General features: G+C 45.7%; 1 protein-coding gene across 1 annotated transcript in view; it reads left to right on the top strand.

Moving 5' to 3' along the window:
- The window catches only part of SYNPO2 (synaptopodin 2), a 742,390-nt gene that overhangs the window by 710,359 nt on the left and 11,328 nt on the right, over positions 1-20,703 (top strand). The gene's annotated exons all lie outside the window — the stretch shown is intronic.

The raw sequence follows: 20,703 nt of genomic DNA, 5'->3' as shown, positions 1-20,703 counted from the left end.
AGTCCGGAAAAAAGAGCCAGGGCGCATAACAGCCCAAAAGAGACCCGTTACGAGAGAGCAGGCACATCGATGTGCGCTGCCCACACTGCTCACTTCTCACTAGCAGAGAAGTTACGGCATGAGCATGACGTCATGCCAGGTGAGCGTTGTGGGGGAAGGGAAATCCTTTTAAAGAGTCATTTTCTTTCTGGATTTCCCTTCTCTTTCTGAAACGCAAGAGCAGCAACATTGTGGTAGGTTCACCAGGGCTTTAATTGGAAGCGTTTTCAATATTATATGTAACAAGTCATAGTTGCAGCTTATTTATCTTATGCAACTAATAACAATAGACAAAGCCAATAGTCCTTAATTGTTGTAGGTACGATGTTACTTGTTGTATCACATAACTGTATGCAATGGCAGAAACAGCAAAATACAAGTCAGGCGGCACACTATGCTAAACACAGATTTTTAGCATAAGTGTTTTAAAGCCATGCCCCTAATTACACTGCCACGCCCCTTTGAGAGACCCCCCAGTTTTTTAATCCCACTTAAAGCCCTGCCAGTATGTGCCAAGGCGTACCAGTCAGAGATGACAGAGGAAGTCCAGGAAGACAACAAGAGTCGACAACAAGACATGTCAGATATGTTGACAAAGAAAGGAGAAGTTCATCACGAGGGTCAGGCGAAGAAGAGGAAGAAGAAAAAGTGGAAAGACTATACCACATGTCGGAGGTTCACACAGAGCTGAGTGGGGAAGATGAAAAAGGAGAAACACCACAGCTAACAGACAGAAACACCCGAGGAAAGACGGACTCGGCAAGGATAGGAGTAGGAGCGCATGAAGCGGACTTTGTACTAGACAGCGGTGCAACGTGCAATGTCATGTGTATATCAGAATACGAGAAGATGGAAGTAAAGCCAACACTGAGAGCATCCAATGTGAAGGTTTTCACCTGGGGGTCAAAGAAACAGGTGACAAACCTGGGAAAGTTCACAGAAGAACTGAGATATAAAGATAAAAAGAACAAAGAGGACATACATGTTCTAAAGGGAGATGTCCCAGGACCATGCCTGATGAGCAACAACACCGCACAAACAATGGGTTTTATGACCATGACATATGAAAAAAATAAAAGACAAGCTGAGAGCAAGCGAAGAGAAGACGCAGGGACCAAAGAAAGAGGAAGAGAACGAAGAAGAATCCCAGAGGGAACACACACAACAAAAGGCGGCCGGAGAAAGAGAGGAACAAGAAGCAGACGAAGAGAGGCTGGCAAGCGGAGAGAAGACAGAGAACAACTGAAAAACAGAAGCACAGCTGATGGCAGAGAACAACGACCAAGACGAAAAGAAGCTGGCAAACGGAGAGCAGACGGAGGACAACTGAAAAACAGAGGCAAAGCTGATGGTAGAGAACCACGACCAAGAGGGGAATGCAAGGGGAAAAAGAGACTAAGTGATAAAACGTAGGAGGCAGAGACTGGGGAGGAAGGTCGCACTAGACCTATGGACTCTCTCTCTCTCTCTCTCTCTCTCTCTCTCTCTCTCTCTCTCTCTCTCTCTCTCTCTCTCTCTCTCTCTCTCTCCCTCTCTCTCTCTCTCTTTCTTTCTTCTCTCTCTCCAACAAGGAACAGTACCATGGACATTTGTTTGCAACAAGGGGGGAGATGTCATGACCTGACAGACAAGGACTGGAGGACACTAGGACCCTGTGGGTCATGAGGGAGGTGACCAGGTCACCGGACACCACATCCGGTCAGGGGACAGGAAGGACGTCAGATCGACCAGGACTGACCGAGGGGACAGACGTGTATGTGATGTGCCTCAGAGAGAAAATAATAAAGAAGCATTGAATGACCAACCTGTGTGCAGCGTCCAGCATTTGTCCTGCGCCTACTAGCGAGACACGTGTGCGTGCCTGCGTGTGTGTGTGTGCCTATGTGTGCGTGCCTGTGTATATGTGCGCATTTCTGTGTGTGTGCATCAGTGTGTGTGTGTGTGCGCGCATCAGTGTGTGTGTGTGTGCGTGCCTGGGCGTGTGTGCGCATCTGTGTGTGTTTGCCTGTGTATGTGAAAGCATCTGTGTGTGTGTATGTGTGTGTGTTTGCCTGTGTATGTGAAAGCATCTGTGTCCGGTTTTCCTTGTAGGAGATTACGGGTTAAACAAACTGCCCAGTGGGTGAGAGGCCAGAGACAGCCTTTCAGATGCAAACGCCTACATCTTTCTGCTGATTATCGTGTCCAGGACATGGGCACTAGGACCCTGGGACAGCGCAAGGGTGAGGGGACACCGGACACCACATCCGGTCAGGGGGTGGAGAGGAACGGCACTCTGATGCTAGACCTCGAGGCAGGAGGTCATGATCCAAGCATGATGTAAACCAACGAATAAAAGAATACCTGCAAGATGCACATCATGTCCTGTGTGAGTTCCTGGGTGGTAGGACACGACAACTGGCGACGAAGAGTGGGATGCGGTATCCAGCGCAAGAAGAGGTAGAGGCGAGGCATCATCAGGAGGCCAGCAGCGACGTGGAAAAGATCGTGATTTAAACAAGGAGCCCACCCTGGATCACAGTGCAGCGAAGAAGAAGAAGGAAGTGCTGGAAGAAGACGTGCAGCAACGTGGGAGCCCACCCCAAGCGCTGCAAAAAGAAGACCAAGTAAAGCGGTAAGCGCCGAGGCAAAGCGCGAAGACTTGAAAGAATCGGCGCGAGCTCTCGCGAGAGTCTCGGCGGCCATCTTAGAAACAGGCGTGAGAGCCAATAGGAACAGAGAACAGACGGGCGGCCATTTTAAAGCCAGGCAGAGTCCCGATTGGATGGGAAACAACGCGAGAACAACGGCGGCCATTTGTAAGTCAGGCGCAGGAGCCAATAGGAAGCGAGGAACAGCGCGGCGGCCATTTTGAGGCCAGGCAAAGCGCGAGAAAGGACGAAAAGTGCAAAAGAAGTGACAAAAAGGGTGATTTAAAGCAAATCAAAGGAAAACAAGCAACAGTAGTAACTTAAAGGGACAAAAGAAGTGGAAAAGAAATAACACAAGAACAACAAGTGGTGATAAAAGAAAAGTGCAAAAGGAGTGTCAAAAAGGGTAATTTAAAGTGAAGTTAAAGGGAAATAAGTCACAGAAGTGACCTAAAAGGACAAAAAAGGAAGAAAATAAGGATCAGGACCTCGGAGCAGGAGGTCGGGGATAACGCAGGCCAGCGAATGCATGCAAGTATATAATAAAGATAAAGTGCCAGAAAAGGCACACCCAAAAAAAATTAAAAAAAAGAGAAATAAAGAGAAAAGGAGAAGACAAAGAAATAAAAGAAAGAGACAAAGAAATAATACAAGTGGATACCAGGAAAAAGAAGGATAAATAAAAGGCAAAAGAGCAATAAGGCAAAGGAAGATGATGGTGCAATAAGAAAAGAGATTACCAGAGAATAACAAAAGGACAAATAGAGAAAGAGAAAGAAGGAAAGAACATATACACATATAAGAAAGAAGGACAAGAGAGTGGAAGAAGACAGAGAAGGCTAAATAAAAGACAGAAAAGGAGACACAACAAGGAAAAGAAAAGAAAAGAAAAGGAAAGAAAGCAGAACAACAAAGAGAAAGAAAAGGACAAAGATTGCACAAGGACAAAGAAAGAGCAAAGGAGAAGTTACAAGGCAGTAAAGAAAAGAAGAAAGAAGAAAGAGGAGTAAAATAACGAGGAAAGAAGGGACCAAAGAAAAAAAGGAAAAAGAAAAGGGGAGCCTAGAAAAGGCTAAAAGGACAAGGAGAATAACAGAAGAAGAAGAAGGAAAAAAAAGGACACAAAAGGGACACAAGAGAAAAGGACAAGGAGAGCCTAGAAAAGGCTAAAAGGACAAGGAGAGCCTAGAAAAGGCTAAAAGGACAAGGAGAGCCTAGAAAAGGCTAAAAGGACAAGGAGAATAACAGAAGAAGAAGAAGAAAAAAAAAAGGACACAAAAGGGACACAAGGGGAAAAGACAAGGAGAGCCTAGAAAAGGCTAAAAGGACAAGGAGAGCCTAGAAAAGGCTAAAAGGACAAGGAGAATAACAGAAGAAGAAGAAGAAAAAAGGGCACAAAAGGGACACAAGAGAAAAGGACAAGGAGAGCCTAGAAAAGGCTAAAAGAAAAGGAGAATAACAGAAGAAGAAAAAAAGGACACAAAATGGACACAAGAGAAAAGGACAAGGAGAGCCTAGAAAAGGCTAAAAGGACAAGGAGAGCCTAGAAAAAAGGTGTAAAAAGGAGCAACACGGAAAGACATACCGCAGGAGAAAGAGCAGCAAAAAAAGAAAGGACAAAGACATGCAATGAGCAAAGCGGACAAGCGACACAAAGGAAATAAAGGCAAGAGGCACCTCAGGGCCAGGACCAAAGGTGTTGAGTATAGGGCCAGGACCAAAGGTTGAATATAGATGATAAGACAACAAGTTTTCCAAAGAGTCACTGGCGGTGACGAAAGTGAAAGGATCGATGATAATGGCTGCCCACGAACAACAACGAATAACAAGAAACAGATATCATTTCAAGGACAAAGAAGGCGGAGGAAGAAGAAATGGCAGCGACAACGGCAGCCACATGGACGGTGGAAGATAGAGGATAAGGAAGCGATGGAGACACTAGATTCATGAAGAAATGTAGAATGACAAGTACTCTCTCTCTCTCTCTCTCTCTCTCTCTCTCTCTCTCTCCCTCTCTCGCTTTCTTTCTTTTCTTTCTTTCTTTCTTCGTTTGTTTTGCAAGAAGGGGGGAGATATCGTGTCCAGGACATGGGCACTAGGACCCTGGGACAGCGCAAGGGCGAGGGGACACCGGACACCACATCCGGTCAGGGGGTGGAGAGGAACGGCACTCTGATGTTAGACCTCGAGGCAGGAGGTCATGATCCAAGCATGATGTAAACCAACGAATAAAAGAATACCTGCAAGATGCACATCGTGTCCTGTGTGAGTTCCTGGGTGGTAGGACACAGCACTGATGGGCTAACATTAACACTTTTTGGAAAACCACCAAAAGACTTTAACAGGACAATCCGGGGTTCAGCAGTTAAATGTGTCTAAAGACAAAGAGAAAGAAACAAATGACCCGTCATCCACTCCTGTTTAGTCGCTCCTCGTTGATTTGTGTGGTTTAGGGAGCGCACCAAATACACCACTGTGATACGCCATACTTTGAACAAGTGTAGCACATTCCTGTGTGCTGCGCCTTGCAAAGATTGTTGAGTTATGAATGAATGATCACAAGAAGGAAATGAGCAAGTAAACATTTCCACGCTAAATGGCCTTGCCTTTCGACCAGGACCATGGGACGGTGCTTGTTTGTTTGTTTATCTATTTACTTATGTATTTACTTTTTATTATTGTTGGCCTCCTTTTTGGAGCAGTGGGCTCTCGTGTAAAGTTTGCCATTCAATAGAAGACAATATGACCGCAGTGCCAGCCAGTCAGTTGTGTTCTCTGTTTATTTTTATGCACTGCTTACATGCAGGACATGGCGGTATTTTACAGTGAGGTAAAATGATATTTTGAAATCCACGATTGTATCAGTTTTTTTCCCCCTGATAATTGGCAGGTGCTTGATGACGGGAAGAAACCACCTCACCATCTGCCAATAAACCAGTATGGAGAGAGCTGCAGGCCCCTGTTTCAGAAACAACGCCCCTCCCATGTGCCCTTCTCGCTCAAGGCCGAGGGGAGAGTCCTCTGCGTCCCCACAGCTGGGGAGGGGGGTGGGGTTTGGGGGGGGAGGGGGGGGGGGTTGTACCGTAGATTTTAATGCTGTGCCTCCTTCGTGTGGTGCTGGCAGCCCGTTGTCTTTTCAAAGCTTATCTGCCGCCCCTATTGTATAATGTATAGCCAGGCTTACAATACTGTCTGAAACTGTTGAGGGTATTGGGGCAAATGACACTTGTGCAGCCCTGTTCTACACGTTCAGCGCGTGTTATGGAACATAGAATTGCTGCTGCCTATGCAGTATTGTGTGTGATTGTGCATAGGTTTTCACTTGGTTCACCAGTCCTTTGCGTGACATAAGTACCTAGTGCTGCTGTTGGTGACATAGCAGATTTGCATTTTGGTAATGGTATTTCTATTGGCCATTAGACAGCACAGGCCTCGTTTGATGGCAACTGAACACGGTATGTAGTAAGGGGGGGGGGCTAGGAATGAATCCTCACCTTATGTTATGTGATAGCATTTGTAAAGCACAGCAATCTCATGTTAAAATCCCTTTCAGAGGGCAAGCAGGGTTTACTCAGTCCATCCATGGGGTTGTGACCTTCTACTCCAGCTGTCCCAGGGCCTGACCTACTATAAGTCCTGAGTAAATGAGCCACGTATTACCCCTTTTAGCCCTTGACTCTCTGTGTTAAAGGGGGTGAGCAGTCAAAGGGTCTTCGAGGGGAGGTAGGTGTAAGTCATACATAGGCGCAAGACTGTAGGTATAAAAGCAATGGCAATAAGCTGATTGTCCAGTAAAATACTTGCTTTAATAACAAGCATTTGCAATGCAATAGGTCTTGTTTAACTTGGTAACACTGTCGGGCATTGGTTGCTCCTCATTAGCACCAGTTTAATACCCAAATATAGCCTTAAGCAATGGAAAGGTGACCAGTTCAGCTTTGCAAAGGACCTTTCACTGGGCAGCAAGACATTTGCTTCTTTTTTTGTAACTTTTAAACTGTTAGAGCTGAAACTAAACCAATATTATGCAGCAGATTGGTTGGCAAATGCGGCAACTATAGAATTATGCGAAAATAGCGGTGGCTGCGTAATCGCATAATTCCAATGGCCCTGCCTAAGGTTGCTGATCTGATTCACTGCCCTGATGAGTGTCGAGTTATGTAGTTTGGGCCTGTTATCTTCACATCATAGCTCTGCAACATATCAGTTGCTTGTTTTTATTGAAAACCGTCAGAGCAGTAAAGGCTACATCCATAAGAAATGCACAAAAAAGCTCGCAATATTAGTTTTTTTCTCAGAGGAGGGGGAGTGCTCAAAGCAGAATTGTTGCATTGAGCTTCCAAAATCTTTTCACTATTCCTGTGTCTTTGTACTTGAAAATGCATAGGTTCTAACCTTAGATGCTCAGGCAAAAGATTGTCTAAAATCCGGGTGTTAAAATTGCACATCTTTTAAGGTGAGAATACATTTTTTTATTCCCATGAACTGTAACTAATGAGTGTAGTCATTCAGTTGTCTTAGAAAAGTGACTTTTTGCTGTCCTTACTAATTTCACAGAGTGGCTCGTCCCTCTGACATTCATACAAACAGTTTACGCTGTTGGAATTTTACGAGGTCCAGCAGTCGTTAATGTGCTCTGAAGATACTGGCACTGATTTATTGAATGGTGGCTGGCAGACTTTCTGACTGGCTCGCTCCAACGCATTTGTTTTCCTGAACTTGCTCAGTTTTCTCATTCAGAGCGGGACGTTTGCCCATCCCAGAGGAGTGTAAGTTGATGTATTCGTTAGGATGCTATATTCTTGATTCAGCAGCCTGCTGGTTGGCGAGTCATAAGTGGCTTAACTGGCACTTTGAGTAAATCAAAGAGCTACAATTGCATAGCAGAACATTACCGGTAAAAGTTTCGAACGAAGCAAATAACACAAATCAACAAAAAAAGCATTTGCAGTGCAATAGATCTCGCATTTACGCGAGTTTGAATTATTGTCATTGTAAATGACAATGGCTTTTATTTACGTTTTGGTTTTTAAAACATAAATAAAAAGCATTGTCATTTACAATGCTAATAGCTCAAACTCTAGCAAATGCGAGACCTATTGCATTGCAAATGCTTGTTTTTTAATGCAGCTCGCTTTCCTTAAAGGAAAACGGGATACTTTTTCAAAATAAAAATGTAAAGTTTTCTTTTTCTTTTATTCAGAGTGGGCACTCGTCCATAGGACCACTGCCTGCTCTGAGAAAATGTTGGCGCCCCCATTCACAAAGGGGAAGGAGACCCATTTGCAAAAGGACTACGACCAATTTGAAATTTGTGGCAAACTGTGAATGTTTTGCAACCGCATTCAAGTTGCAAAACATTCCTACATACCAGTGTGACCCGCTAGTAGGAAAGGATGCCCTTGGCACGCCCCTTCTTAGTAGTGACTCGCAAAACAGGAGTGGTACATTTGAAAATTCATTTTACCCATCACAAACGGCCTGGTGGGCCATTCGCCACCGGTAAAATGCTTTGCACATCTAGCCCATGGTCTGTTGTCTCCTAACATCTAGTTTGAAAGATGAGTTGTACACTATCTTAACTTGTTCAGTTTTCGTAGGCCTGAGAATTCATCCAAATGTGTTGCTCTGTCCATTCCCCTAAGTTAATTGACAGGCTTGCAGTTTGAACAAAACGCTCACTTTCGAGGCATTCAAGTTTTTTGTAAACTATTATATATTTGAGCCGAGGGAGACTGACAAAGTGTGTATCCCAGAACTGACAAACTATGTTTGGTAACTCTGCCATATGTTGCTAGCTTGTCAGTAGGAAATCTCCTGTTTAAGCCATGCAGACCTACGTTGTATGGTGAATGTTAAATATGGGTTCCCTGGATTGAGGTTTTTGGGGGCTGTGATGGGATCTCTGGAATGCCCCTCACTGAATCCTGCACTTCATAGGTGTCTACTGTTTTTATGGAATATGTTCTGGTTAAACTCACTCATTAATATACTTTCTGCTGTGCTCTCAAACGCCTTTATGTTTTGCAACTTATCTAATCCTTTTTGATGGAAGTCCCCATTTGATTTGTCACCTAATTGATAAAAAAGTTCTTTATTTTGATTTGGCCAAACTGGTTGCATTGTTCCCCTCTTGATTGATGTTATTTGGACAAAAGACTCATTGGATGATATTTCACTAATAATGAGTTCTAGTGAGGTTGTAATGTATGCTGATAGACCCCAACTGCATGGTCAACCGTTCTTCCAATAGCTTATTGTGTGAGCATGAAATAAGAAGCACCTATCGATGGTTGCAGGATCTGTGCACCAGGTTTCTTGACAACAAAAATGATCATGTGATTTATATAGATTTAGGACATGGCCAATGCTTTTTAGGTTTTGCCTCGCCAAAAAGATGCGCTCTGCGCATCTTTTTCGCGCAGGCGAAATCCTGATGAGATCTGTAGTGTGGCTTTGGTTCGGCCCTCGTCATTCATTGGCTGGCTCCATAAATGGAGCCTAGCCATTGGACGAGGGGCCTGTCCGTCAATGCCGGACCAGATTCGGGGGCGTTCCCGACATTCTTTGGCTTTTGCCGACGTCACGCGACGCCGGGAACGCCCCCGATTCTGTTCCGGCATTGCCGGCACCTCCCTTGCTCCCCCTCCCGCTTGTTTCCTGGTGCCCGCCTTCGTGCTACGGCCGGCCGTCGTCAGCGTCTCTCCTCCCCCTTTCCCACCCCCTCCCGCTTGTTTTGGTGCCCGTCTTCTGCTCCGGCCGGCCGTCGTCAGCTCTCTCCTCCCCCTTTCCCGCCCCCTCCCGCTTCTCTCTGATGCAACATTAACGAGAGTCTTCATTACACGGAAACAGTCAGAAATAAAACAAAACACATCAATTTATGCACCATAGAATGTTAAGCGTGCACAACAAAATACTCTGCAACCCACACATCAGGTGTGGGGGCGATCAGTCAGTGACAGCAGCATCACGGGGGCTGCTCCTGATAGCCCAATGATCACGCCGGAGGCATCAGTGCCAAGAGCGGCTCTCGCTCTCCCCGGGCTCAAAGGGGGAGTAAAGTCCACGATCCCTCGCTCTTCCGTGTGTGACAGGTAGCTCGGGCTGTGAGAGCACGCGTGGTGGTGACCTACGGGAGTGAAGACCCCAGGGAGCTGAGTCAGTGCTCGTGAAAGGTGCGGGCCCGCTAAGGTGCACTGGCGCTGCTTGGTCAGCGCTTACCCAACCCACCTCATCCTGCCCTTTCTCTGCCCGAGCTCACCCGCCGTTGCTGCCTGCCGCCCTCTGTCCCTTGTCATCCTGCCCTTGACCTTGATCCCTCGGGCTCACCCGCGCTGGTCCCCCCCCCCGCATCTACGTCCTGCCCTTGATCCTGCTTACCTGCACGATGTGTGTGACAAACTGCAAATATTAGATCGACAACACATAAAAACATCCAATAAAAATCAAAGAACGACAAGACCAATTAAACAAGGCACACGTAGGGCCGTGGAGCTTCAGAGTGCAGAGTGGAGCTTCAGAGTGCAGAGTGGAGCTTCAGAGTGCAGAGTGGAGCTTCAGAGTGGAGCTTCAGAGTGGAGCTTCAGAGTGGAGCTTCAGAGTGGAGCTTCAGAGTGCAGAGTGGAGCTTCAGAGTGCAGAGTGGAGCTTCAGAGTGCAGAGTGGAGCTTCAGAGTGCAGAGTGGAGCTTCAGAGTGCAGAGTGGAGCTTCAGAGTGCAGAGTGGAGCTTCAGAGTGGAGCTTCAGAGTGGAGCTTCAGAGTGGAGCTTCAGAGTGGAGCTTCAGAGTGGAGCTTCAGAGTGCAGAGTGGAGCTTCAGATTCAGAGTGGAGCTTCAGAGTGCAGAGTGGAGCTTCAGATTCAGAGTGGAGCTTCAGAGTGCAGAGTGGAGCTTCAGAGTGCAGAGTGGAGCTTCAGATTCAGAGTGGAGCTGCAGATTCAGAGTGGAGCTGCAGATTCAGAGTGGAGCTGCAGATTCAGAGTGGAGCTGCAGATTCAGAGTGGAGCTGCAGATTCAGAGTGGAGCTGCAGATTCAGAGTGGAGCTGCAGATTCAGAGTGGAGCTGCAGAGTGGAGCTTCAGAGTGGAGCTTCAGAGTGGAGCTTCAGAGTGGCGCTTCTGGAGTGCAGAGTGGAGCTTCAGAGTGCAGAGTGGAGCTTCAGAGTGCAGAGTGGAGCTTCAGAGTGCAGAGTGGAGCTTCAGAGTGCAGAGTGGAGCTTCAGAGTGGAGCTTCAGAGTGGAGCTTCAGAGTGGAGCTTCAGAGTGGAGCTTCAGATTCAGAGTGGAGCTTCAGAGTGCAGAGTGGAGCTGCAGATTCAGAGTGGAGCTGCAGATTCAGAGTGGAGCTGCAGATTCAGAGTGGAGCTGCAGATTCAGAGTGGAGCTGCAGATTCAGAGTGGAGCTGCAGAGTGCAGAGTGGAGCTTCAGAGTGCAGAGTGGAGCTTCAGAGTGCAGAGTGGAGCTTCAGAGTGGAGCTTCAGAGTGGAGCTTCAGAGTGGAGCTTCAGAGTGGAGCTTCAGAGTGGAGCTTCAGAGTGGAGCTTCAGAGTGCAGCTTCAGAGTGCAGCTTCAGAGTGCAGCTTCAGAGTGCAGCTTCAGAGTGCAGATTCAGAGTGCAGAGTGGAGCTTCAGAGTGGAGCTTCAGAGTGCAGCTTCAGAGTGCAGCTTCAGAGTGGAGCTTCAGAGTGCAGCTTCAGAGTGGAGCTTCAGAGTGCAGCTTCAGAGTGGAGCTTCAGAGTGGAGCTTCAGAGTGGAGCTTCAGAGTGGAGCTTCAGAGTGGAGCTTCAGAGTGGAGATTCAGAGTGGAGATTCAGAGTGGAGATTCAGAGTGGAGATTCAGAGTGCAGATTCAGAGTGGAGATTCAGAGTGCACTCTGAATCTGCACTCTGAAGCTCCAGAGTGGAGCTTCAGAGTGCAGATTCAGAGTGGAGCATCAGAGTGCAGATTCAGAGTGGAGCTTCAGAGTGCAGAGTGGAGCTTCAGAGTGCAGATTCAGAGTGGAGCTTCAGAGTGCAGAGTGGAGCTTCAGAGTGCAGATTCAGAGTGGAGCTTCAGAGTGCAGAGTGGAGCTTCAGAGTGCAGAGTGGAGCTTCAGAGTGCAGATTCAGAGTGCAGAGTGCAGATTCAGAGTGCAGAGTGGAGCTTCAGAGTGCAGAGTGGAGCTTCAGAGTGCAGAGTGGAGCTTCAGAGTGGAGCTTCAGAGTGGAGCTTCAGAGTGGAGCTTCAGAGTGGAGCTTCAGAGTGCAGCTTCAGAGTGCAGCTTCAGAGTGCAGAGTGGAGCTTCAGAGTGCAGCTTCAGAGTGCAGAGTGGAGCTTCAGAGTGCAGAGTGGAGCTTCAGAGTGCAGAGTGGAGCTTCAGAGTGGAGCTTCAGAGTGGAGCTTCAGAGTGTCAAGAGCAATGCCAATAGCTCTAACTTTAACAAAGGCAAAACCATTGCATTGTAAATGCTTGTTGATCTATGATAACCTGCAGCTCTCCATTAACCAAAGTTTAAGCTGTTTGAGTTATGCTTATACCAAAGTGATACTCAATCAGATGCTAACATGTTAGGGAGAGCAATGTGTGGCAGATTGCAAGGGAGGGGTGTTTTTATGATTTAGCACCTGGGGTATGCAATTCCAGTTGTCTATAGCATCTATATTTGTGTCTTATCTTAATTGGCACAATACCTGGGATCCGGTGTGCCAAGTGACATTTAAGGCGGAATATGGACTTGCCAGGTTTTTTGTTGGGCCTTTTGCAGCTTTTAATGAGGAACTAGATTTCCCTTCAGCTTTCGGCTATGATGAATGTTTTCATTCAATTAATGGGGTTGGGTGAAGCTGCTTAGCTGTTTTTTATGCTAATTTGTCAGTCTACAAAGTCATCTGTGCAAGATTGTCTCTGATCAACGTATGTCTGACAATGCCAAATTACCTTGGCTGTTTCAAACCTTTCGCCTGGCGATGAAGTAATGAAGGTAATCCGTTCTAGATCCTCCGATTTTAAGTGATTTAATTTTCGATGCAATTAGTCACTATTTAGGATGTAAACACTTTTTGGGGAATCGTGGTGAAGCATAAAAAGAAGAACATTTCTTGGCTCTTCACAGACAAGATGGTTAGTGGCTGGTATAGCTTCTAGGACATGGGTTCTATTGATGAAGTTATATCCCAATGATTTAATTTAGCAACATACTGTTTACCATTCCAAGGATCAGGTGAGGCTTTTCCTTGGCAATCAGTCGCTACTGGGCAGACAACAGGATTATTCGTCAAGCCTGAGTCTGGGAAACCATTGTTTGTCAATTTTAGTTCACTCATTGAGCCGCTAAACGCCTTCTCTTTGTGTTATTGTGTTAAGCTCTGAGACCTAGTAAGTGTTTTGATAATTATATCAGCCTGGTAACTGATCGTATTCTGAATTATATCTGCTTAGATTGATTTCCATGGTAGAGCAGTATGGTTGGTTGACATTTCATTCAGAGGAGCTTCTTGTGAATGTGCCAGTGCTTGGTGAACTTTATTTGAATTATTTACTGCTTGGGCATATGACCTTTGTTGATGATGCTCACTGTATTGATATTACCATCACCTCGAGTGACTTCACTGCTGCTGCTTATAAGACTGCGCTGTACTCCTGACGGATTGGATTTTGTGGTCCTTCTTTTTTGGGGCTCTGCGTTAGAGCCACAATGTCCTGCTTTTTACTGTCGCTTCAGGGAGGGAAGGGTTTGGTCTTTTTCTTGCAGTACGGTTGAGATCATTAGTAATTCTTTTGGTTTGTTTAATTTGGTAAGTCTCATGCGTATCTTTTTGGGTATACACAGACTCAAACAAGGGAGGTCCCTCAGAAATTGAAGCAGTGCATATTCCACTCTTCCCATTCAGTATCTTGCCAGATGGATTGCTGGAGGATGTGGCCATGCCTTAACTACTGTTTGTGTACAGAACTTCAGTTTTACCTTCAAAGCGTCCAACACGGTTGGTAGGTGTATTCTTTGGGTTGCTCGCCTTGTTTTTGATTCTTGGGAGACAACATTAAGTTTTTTGCTTGTTGGAACTGAATGTTCTGTAACTATCATTTTCATAATGTTGCCCTGCAGTATGCCTTCTGTCAAGGGCATGTTAGTTGGCAATACACTAGATTGTTTTAGGCCTTCTATCGCTGATTGTAGGAAAGCAGGCAGGGAATGCAGTTTGTCCTGAACTGGAAAGCATGAACATTTTAAGGAAGGAAGTTGAGCTTTGGCGTCTAGACAGTTTGCAAAACTAGCCAGGTTGTTAGTTTGGGGCTTATCACCACAGGAATGTCACTTTTAATGATGTTCCATTGGTGATAGGGGCTTCTCCTTATTTACAAGGAGGAGTTAAGCCACTTAACGTGGCTTAATGCCACCTTGTAAATAAGGCACCCTTTCACGCTATACTTAACATGAAAGGGGTGGGCAATGGGTGTTGCAGTGGGCGCTCCACCACAACACCCATTGATTTTGATGCTGCCCTCTATTCACAAGGGTGGTGTAAATAGAAGACAAAAATTAAAACCAAGGAAAATCTGGTTTTAACGTTCCGAAACGAGGAGAAATGCTTTATTTCTCCTCATTTTTGCTGTTTCTATGTGTGCTGCATTGTGCAGCACACACAAAACCAGCAAAATGCAGTGAATGATTGCTAATGTGCAGGAAGGTCTCCCTTCCTGCACATAAACATACATTCCCTCAATGCAGGCACCCTTGCACTATGCCTGCATTTTTTGCTAGGCAGCTTAATGTAGCGCCAGTGCCAGAGAAAACACAGTGATGTGTTGTATCTTTGTAAATACAGCTTATCCATGCGTTTTCGGAATGGTGGAGCATGGTGTTAGTATTTTGTGCTTAATGCCACGCTCCGCCATTGCCTTGTAGACATGCCCCTTTGTTTTCTATACAAAGAAGGAGGGACAAGGGCTTTTAGGGTATAGGTTCAGCATACATGCCCAGGAGTGTAGCAATATAGCAAAAGGGTATGCAGTTCCTGAGGAGTTGAATAGGATGGTCAGTAGGGGATCGAGTGCCAGGTAAGGGAAGGAAGAGAGGGAGCGGAGAGCTCCAATAAGGAGCAAGTGCCCTCACACACCCCGAGAGGTGTCATGCTTCATCATAGGTCAGCTCCTCGTAGGGCGGGCGCTGCAATGCCCAACGCGCCCCGCGAGAGAGCTCTTTGCTGGAGTTCTTTAGTGTTGTTAGCCAGGAGGCCCTATGAGGTGAGGTAGTGGGACAGCAATGTGGTGAGTAGAGTGGATACTGTGAGTGCGTTGAAAATAGCTGAGTCTCCCTAGAACCTTTTTTTGCTGGGCACTGATGCTATGGTTAAAAATAGACTACAGTAGTCGTGGCTGGCAAGGAAAAATGAAACCTTCTGCAGCCCAGAGTGTGAAGCGAGAGCTGGAAAGATGGGTTAAAAGGTCAACATGTTTCAGCCTAAAATATCCTAATGGATGAGTGGCATTTCATCAGGACTGGGGAAACAAAAATCTAATCTACTCTAAAGTGTCAGAGACCGAATAGTGTCATAAAGAGTACTGTCCCTTTGTTTTCTGTGTCAGCGATTGCTGATTCCGTTGCTTGCAGCAAGTCCCTCCATTTTGTGAGAATGTTGTGTTATTGCTGTAATGATTAGTTTGAGATATTTGATCCGTTCTTGCCTGCAAATACACTGATCTTGACTGGCTAATGATGTTGACAGGATTCTTACTCGCTGTCGGTCATAATATCTTTCAACAGATACGGGGTTTGATTGTTGGTGTCCCAGGCTTGCTGGGGCTTCCATCTAAATTGTTTAGGAGTGGAAAACAATGCTTTTAATGATGATTGAGTTGGGTCTTTTTGTGCATCTTGCGGGCCATCTCATGATGCTTCAAGTGTGTTTTTTGGCTCACAATGAGCAGGGGTAACACCAGAATGTCCACTATGAATCCCTACCAGCAGGGTCGGACTGGCGGTGCCCGATGGATTGGCTAGTGTGTGGGCCGCTGGTTTGGCTGTTACTGGGCCTGTTTTATTGTCTGCTGGGCAAGTTGTTATGTTGATTTCCCTGATATAAAAACAAACATTGGCTGCAGCAAGCTCAAATGGGGAACATCCATTACTACACGGTGTTTACACCGCACTACCATTACAACGCTGGTTTTACAACGCAAGTCGTGACCACGACTTGCGCTGGAGGGCGCTCTAGGCCAAGGAATAGTAGATTTACTCTTCCAATACTTTCCCTACTGTACGTAGGCTGGTGTTTGAATAGTAAATCTTACTATTCCTAAATCCAGCACCCTACAGCGCAAGTCGTGGTAACGACTTGTGTTGTAAAACCAGCGTTGTAATGGTAGTGCGGTGTAAACACCACGTTGTATTTACATACAACCGTTTGCAAACACGGTCCACTTTTTTAGGTATCTAACTCACTAATAGGGGCCAATTATATTTTGGTGACCGGGCCTATTTGCTGTCCCAGTCCGACACTTCCTACCAGAGTTTGAGTGAAGTTGCCTCTGGCACTAATTTGGTGTGTAGTTGATTTGTTTTTCCTAGTTTTTTCTAGGACAACTTGTGATTACAGTACTATTAAAATGATGAGCAGAAGCTGGATGTGGACTTTCACAGGACTGACCGAATAATCAGCAAGAACCTCCAAATAAATCCAAACGGTCTAAATGTCCTCACTTTATATCTTGCCCAGAGTGACCAATTATCCTTGAAGCGACATATGGGTTCGCAAACTCTGTAGTTGTGCTTTCTAAATCACCCCTTGCCTTTGATTCCTTTTATACTATGTGTGTAACTCAGACTAGTTCAACTGGAAAGCAATGGCTTAGTTTGAAAAAGAAATCATGCTCTTTCAGTAAATAGTTTGATTGGCCGTTCTCCTATTGCATTTTTTTTTATAAAAGGTTGCCAAATATACCCTTGCACTGCCAAAGTCCCATCTCAGACTGATGAAGTACACCACAAACCTTTGCCAAAAATCCTCCTTGACTAATACAAATAGTAAAGAAGAAAGAAAGTCCCTTCAGAGAGGAATAGTCACTTCCGGCACCAGAACGTCACTTTTTTGACGTTCCGGTGACCTTACGTGGCTTTTCATGGCCTTGTAAATAAGTGCTTTTTTCACGTAGAACACTGTGTGAAAGGGGCGGTCCATGGGTGTCGCTGTGGGTGTTCCCCAGCAACAGCCCAGAAGCTAAGGCCAGAGAGTCGGCCGGGCTCAGCGACACAACAACACAACTCAGCGGTTCATCATTTCAAGGTACCTGTGTGGGGGGAATGAGCGTGACTTACCCAGTGGTTAATTTGTAAAAAAGTAAGTGCTGGGGCTCTCATCAGGAGGCAGCTTGCACCAGTCCATTTCTCCTGCAAATAGAACCAACTACTGACCAACCATGAAAGTGGGGAGAGAGTGTGGCATATTAGTCAGAGCTACCGACTTCGGAGCTGGCAAACCATGTTTTTGTCTCGGTGTTGGCTCAACGTCCTGTGATTTTGAGAAAATCACTTAATCCCCCATTCATTAATGTGGCCTTAACTGGTGCTTATGAAAAGCACTGGTGTTGATGATTAAGTGCCAGCTCAAATTAAGCCCTGGCACTTACAGTTTACAGCTTATTCTCAAGGAAAGAGCTTCTCCTCAATAAGATTTTGATACACAACCATAATAATGAGTCGCTTATCTTCAAACAGTATATGGGCATGGAAAAGTTTAGGATTTGGCAAAAAAGATGCCAAAATAAAGCAAAAGTTGTATATTAAACAAAGAACCAACCAGTTTATTTTGGGGGTGCTTGTGCAGAGTAAAGTTATTTACTGTAGCTTGTTTTTACATTGCACATCACGAGCTCGGCACCCATTGTTTGTTATCTATGTACAGTACACTTCCGGTACAGTGCATCGCGTGCTACGAACAGATGGGACAGCACCTGCGAAAAGAACACTCACCTTTGTTTTTCTGGTTAGGAAATAAAAGAAACAGATTTCACCCTGTAAACGAGTCAAATATTGCATCAGAAATTAAAAGCATCCAGACCGATAAATGCATCAAGCATATGGTGTTTTTAATTTGTTAGGCGTCGTGACACGTGCAGCAAATGTTTGCAGTCGCTTATGCTCATTTATTCGTTGTTTCAAAAATACACATAGTTGTTTACATGAGAAGCAGATTACATTAATTTGTTGAAATGTCAGTCTTTTTTCTCAGTAGTATTATACAATCAAACATATGTGTTCAAGAATTTTGGCGAAGAATCAAAGTATTTATTTCAGCAACTTGGTTAGTTTATTCTCAGTACTCCAGGATTAACAATTCTTCACCAAAAACTCAAATACCTTAGGTCACCAGGGCAAACCAGCGCTAAGGCTAATGTCACAACAGATCCAAGGTACCCTGTGGATCAAAAATATGGTAAACCAATGGGTCATTAATATTCTATAATTTGTTTGAAAACAAATCTTTTTTAAAGGACGGTAACCCTCACCCACCATTCTGGTGGCTTCATAAGGCTCCTCCTCATGCCATCTGGCGTGGGCTGCGACCCTGCCAAGGCAAGGAAGCTCTTGGATGTTTGGAAACCTCACCCCAAGCTGGCATGAGGAGGAGCCCTGTGATGAAGCATGCCATGAGATTGGTGGGTGAAGGCTACTGTCGTTTAAAAGAAAAATACTGATTGGTCTACCATATACCTCGGTCTCTGTTGTGACTAGCTGTGGGGTTTTGTCCCATATAGTGTTCCCCTTTCCTCCCCTTGTGGTAATAATAATAAATAAATAAATAATTCCTATTTGTAAAGCGTGAACATATCACCCCCTTAAGGGTTTCAAGGCGCTGGTAGCCGTCGGGGAGATTAAGTCAGCTACTGCCCAGAGACACATGGTGCTGAGCTGAGCTGCCGCTGGGGATCGAACCAGGAGCCCCACGCTCCGAGGTCAGTCGCTGTTACCGCTCGCTGCGCCACACATCTCTCCAGTTGTTTTGGACTAAAGAGAATGTCCACAGCTAGGTGACATACACAGGTATGCCACTACAGTGCATGTGTTATATAGCATGACAAAAATATTGCATCCACAACATCGACCTCACCACTACATTGCAAGGTCTGCCTATATAGGAAATCGGCCTGTGGAGTTAGTAATAGTAAACATATATATATGTACCCGGGGATGTAGTGGTTAGGATAATGTAGACGCTGCAATATTTTGATGAGTCAATATTATCAATATACATGCTATATACTATGCGAACAGGTTATTGAATTGCCTTACGTTACTATGCATGTGGGATGTCTCACAATAAATCTTTGTGGTTGTTGGGGTGGCTCCCATTTCTGTCTGGTGCTTACTAACTTTCAAAGTGTGTCGGGCTCATTCTTATTGTGTGATCCCCATTTGCCTAACCATTGGTCCTGAACACAGAATGTAGGGTGTCCTTCTCCAAACTGAGAGATGCCTTTTTTAGGTCAGACACAAAATAGTCCTTCTCACCTGTGGACTCTATACTTCTGACAGCAGCTTCTTCCTGTGCTCAGGCCACTTCTCGGCCTTGTGAGAAAGCCAAACAAGTTAGCTGGCTTACAGGGGGATATATCTTCCCTGAATTCTGGTTTGCGGGTCGATGAGTGCACTGCAGTCTTAATTTTCTGGAAAAAACATCCTTATTTGGGCTTCTCCAGACCTCTTGAGTACTGTGGTGTCAGTCAGTATCATTGTGAGGGCCCTGCTCCACCAGCTTAAACAGGGCCTGGGGGATCCCTCTGAGCCCTCTAGGCAGGCGACAGGCAGAACCGAGAAACGCTATCAGTGGCAGGCCGCCCAGCTAGGGTCGCACCTCCCAGGGACTAGAAAACCCCTTCACAGAAGCTGTTATTCACAAGCATACCATCCTCCACCAGAGGGCCTAATACTGCTGCTTTTATGAGTGGGGAGTGCAGAAGAAACTTGTCTGCTGCATTACACTGACACTGCCAGTCCTTAATTTGTAAAAAATTAAGTGCTAGGTCCCTTCTTAGTAGGCCACTGCACCCTGCACCACCCATTGATAGAAGCAACGCAATAACCAACCATTGCACTCCTACAAGAGTGATAATACAAACTATTCCAAGCCACCCAGGGCTATAATATTAGTGTAAGCGAAGGTGTTATTCATCTTTAAAGTATATTGACTTATTAAACACTGTTGTTGTGCTTATCTCAAAATTTGGCAGACAGCGCTACCATGTGGTGGACTGTCACTAGAGCTGGAGCTGAGAATTAAGTGCCAGTGCCGAGTACCCGAAACCACCAGCTCAATTTAAGCACTGGACAATGGATGTGAGCACCACTCATTTTTTCAATGTTTTCTCTCTCGTTTTGATTAAAGCTATTTGTAATTATTGGCATTACTAAATGTATTGCTGCAAACCAAACCACATATGAGGCTGAATTACACGGAATGGCACGGAATGGCAATTTTTCTTCTTCCCTGACAATGCTTTGAAGGTTGAATGCAGAAGACCAGCCTCGGTCGCGCTGTGCGGTTCCGTCACGGCCCGCTCGGCGCGCCTGTGCGGTGCTGATTTCGCGCCTGTGCTGGACGTTCCATTGAGCAGGCGGGGCCGTGACGGAACAGCTCCGTCACAAGCACAGCGCACCAGAGGCTCGTGACGGAGCGGTTCCGTCACGAACATGGGAACGCCGCCCCCCCCCCTCTAGCGCTGCGACGGAATTGCCGCCGCAGCGAAGGGGTTACTATATGCCCAGCAGACTGTTGAACCAGCCGTGACTGTGCCAGCCTGTTTCCTTAAAGTAGTAGTTTTTAAATGGCTGACTGCCCCTTCAACAGCGGTCTGCCTTAAACGATGAACAAATGCAAGATATTTGTCTTCAACGATTGTTATTACCCAGGTTATTTCGTTAGAGATATGTAAAGAATAATAATTTCACATGCACTGGTGGCTGCATTTCGAACTTGGAAAAATGGAAATAGGAACACAGTAGTGGATGAAAGCAGATTGATGTGTCATCTGGGAAATTGGTTAGATGCACCATTTGAAT

The sequence above is a fragment of the Lissotriton helveticus genome, chromosome 2_1 (genome assembly GCF_964261635.1).
Source record: "Lissotriton helveticus chromosome 2_1, aLisHel1.1, whole genome shotgun sequence".
NCBI classification, from domain to species: domain Eukaryota; kingdom Metazoa; phylum Chordata; class Amphibia; order Caudata; family Salamandridae; genus Lissotriton; species Lissotriton helveticus.
This window is presented reverse-complemented; position numbering and strand designations above follow the sequence as displayed.